This window comes from Acanthaster planci, linkage group LG02, assembly GCF_054643075.1.
Source record: "Acanthaster planci isolate LZ-2023a linkage group LG02, COTS_SCS, whole genome shotgun sequence".
Classification (NCBI taxonomy): domain Eukaryota; kingdom Metazoa; phylum Echinodermata; class Asteroidea; order Valvatida; family Acanthasteridae; genus Acanthaster; species Acanthaster planci.
Genome location: NC_141778.1, coordinates 11,179,518 through 11,183,160, shown reverse-complemented (window position 1 = coordinate 11,183,160; position 3,643 = coordinate 11,179,518).

Here is a 3,643-nt window from a genome sequence, read left to right as displayed (position 1 = left end):
TCCAGCCTATTCCACTTTGCTAGGAGGGGCGGAAATTATTAAACCAACCATTCTTTTTTATGTTTCAAACAAGCCTAAGTTTTCATCATCAAAATAGACTAGAACTTTACTTTAATATGTTCATTTACCAACGTCAGTTTTATTATTCTCGGGATTTGCATTATTGTGAAACATCAACTCTTCGTTTCATATTATACCTTACAAAATAACTGGACTCAACCAGTGTCGGCTGAATGTTCTGCGTGGGCCTGGGTCACTGTCTGAGTGCGCAAAGTTGACAGACCTTGGTGAATCGTAGAGTTCCACAATGCTGCCTGCAGCAGCGTAAAACTTCAGCTTTTACGGTGTGGGGGGGGGATGTGTGTGTGTGTGGGGGGGCTGACGACTTGCCCGGCCGTGGAAACTCGAAAACGGGGGGGGGGGGGTGTCGCTGACACCATAACTCTAGGGAACGATGTTCATACAGATGTACATCGGTAATGTTCATATCTATTATTATACACCACTGCAGCACCTTACATGTATATGTACATTTAAACGACTGATTTTTGGTTTAGTTTTTATAAAATAATTAGTGTTCTCCCTTTTTGAGTGTTATTGGAAATTGTGGTTGCTTGGAAGTCCGAAGTGTTCTCCAAAATCAGCCTTACTTTTTTCTCACCACGAAAAAGTGTAAGGGGGTCATCCAGCAGCCCATCCCCTTGGTCGAAATGGGGGAGGGGGGTGACATAGACCCCATGCCCAAGAATTACGATCACGGTTGCCAAGGGTAAACTGTGTATATTCTGTAACCAAGGAAAGTGAAGGACAATAATTATTCCTGTATCAGCAAGCATATTGCCAGTTACCCAAAAGTAATTAAGATGAAAATTGTAACACTAAGAATGGGCCTAGTTGTGTTTTCTCATCTTTTTCAGACTTGAGGAAAAACAACTTATACAGTATATTTTTACGTTTAAAAACTTCGGGTTATACTGGGAATGTCGATATTCGATTTGTATGTACACTTTTAACCAATAGAGGGCGGCTCACTCACAGGATCATGCTAAGAACGCACAGTTCGTAATTTGCTAAAGCGAAAGCAGAAACTCAGAGGCCCCCATATTTGTCAGGAGGACGTTCATTTCAAAAACTGTTCTGTCATTAGTTAGTAAGAAAAAATCGAATTGCTATTGCACCGAATTTAAGACCCATCTTTGCGGCTGTTGAGTTTACCGTTTGCTTTTCACCTCCCCCCCCAAATGCGAGGAAACCTCTTGCATTTCAAGTCTCATCATCCGGTCAATAAAACAAAAGTTGCTGGCATATTCTACTACATATTCACAACTTTGATATGAACTCATCTGAACTCAATGCCCAAGGCCATGTGCATCCGGTCCCATTTATCGCGAAGATTAATTGCATATCTCTCGACGCGTCACTGACGAGGCACTTTTTTGCTGCGAAGATCCTGCGCATTGTTCTCTTCTCAAAGGAGACAGGCTGCAGAGGACACCGGGGACCCACAGATGTATAGCAACAACCTTCGTGTAGGGAATTCAAGACATCCAATCTCTCCTCACGCCCGAGCAGGGCCGGCTGAAGTCATATACACAAACATAGCGATGCCCACTTCCTATAGCCTACCAAGACCCTGCACAGAAAGGACGTTCTATCTGGAGGCAAGTAATTTCCTTTTCCAGAGAGAGGTTATTATACCTCAGACAGAGAGAAGGAAGAAAAAAATGCATTCTTCGGTCATTGGCAGATAAGAGATTGATTTTTAAAGGGGCACTAAAGGCAGACAAAATTCAAAGTTCTTTAGCGATTTATGTCTTTGTTCTGATAAAAATCACAGAAATACTGAAATCGATTTAAAGTCTGACTTCGACCTAAATTGCGTTTTAATTGCTTTAATTAATCAATTGAGCAAAGTTCATTTTTTAAAAGGAGAAAAAAGGAACGACTATAAAAGCGCGTGGAGTTGGTTGTGTTTAGGTAGGAGAAACTTGAGTAGACTGCTTACCTGGCTTTTTTTTACTCGCGCTGGTGCCTACAGTAGAGCTCGTTTTATAACTTTAAAAAGGTGTTGCCAAATGGACGTACTGAGAATTCAGGTGGATTTCATTCATCGAATAATTACAAAGCAAATAATAATCGATATCTGAATATCTGTCGCTGTTGATGTGGGAAAAGGAAAAAGTTAATAAATCCATAATTATTAGCCAACGCTATGTCATGTTTATGCATTGAGGAAAGATTATGCCCACACTGTGCGTGGGCTCGCAAGCGATCGGGGCTATTTTTGAAGATACAAAAACAGCTCATTCTAGCAGACTTTGTTTTTCCTAGTTATTCTTTTCTCAGACTATAGTCGAGACAACTCAAAACGCTTCAACAGTGCCAACAAATGACCCGGAGGAATTTAGCACATTAATTTGCCAGACAATATCGACCAAACAGGTTTTAAAAAGACACACAATCCATACACACATAAAGATAATCATCCCAAGTTTTTCGATATAGGGGAAATTGCCGCGGAACATAGAAAGGTGCACGGTTGATGCATTTTCCCGAGAACATTCTCAAGACAACACAGACGCCCGAGGTTCATTATTTCCCAACGATCTATCTCTTGTTCGTTTTTTCTCTCTTGAGGTAAAGGAGCCCGTTGTAGCAGGCCGATTTCGTGCTCTCCAATGAAAATGTCTCTCCATCCGGCAACGGTCTCCCCTTAAGCATTTTGGCTCAGGGCAGTCCCTAAAGGCCGCATCGACATTATTCTTTCTGCAACTAGATTATGGATGAAAAACTTCAAAGAGTGCCGTAATTTGAGTAGCAGGACATTACTTGAAGGATCTCATTAACGTTAGCACTTCATCGCCGCTAATGGTCTGATAACGTTAATGTTTGCCGGATGTTCTAAAGTATAGGCTATTCCCGATACACAAAATATTAAATTTGAACTTACTCAAGAGGAAAATTGTAACAACAGATGAAAAGTCTGCTAGATGACAAGTTACAGAATAAGTCCCGTAATTATATAAGTTCATAGTGTAGCTCGGTTCTGATAGAAGATTTAAAACCACGGAAAATCTCACGAGTTGTAATAATTCGAGTTGAAATACTATTCCTAAAAGTCATTTTGCCCGCAATACTTGCTGGGAAAATATACCAGCAATACTTTTAAAAACGCATTACAAATTGAGGTTAATAATGCATCGACTATTGTTTGTTCAAAGCCGCCCACACTTTTGCTCTGAGAGAGTTAGTATGGTTATTTTGCTTTCAACTTTCCCCGCCTTTTTCTCATGCATAATTATGATTTTGATGAGTCTGGATTATTCTGGATGTGAACTTGTGATTTCTTCGTGGAAAACCAGAAGTAGAGCACAAAAGGACCACAATGTAGAACTCACCGATGAACAGTCAAGACAATGAGCCCACCGGAGCGCATGTATCACAAATCTTTAACTTTCCAGAGACAGTAAATCATCATGAGTTTTATTGTCGGCATTTTTAAGGTCCAAGTTTACGACGTAGAATTTCAAATTGGAATTCATGGAAATGATTTCAGGTTGAGAAGAGTATTAAAAAAGGATATTAAAAACGATAAAAGCGCAGATGACCTACCAGCAATGTTTTCACTAGTGGTATCTATCAA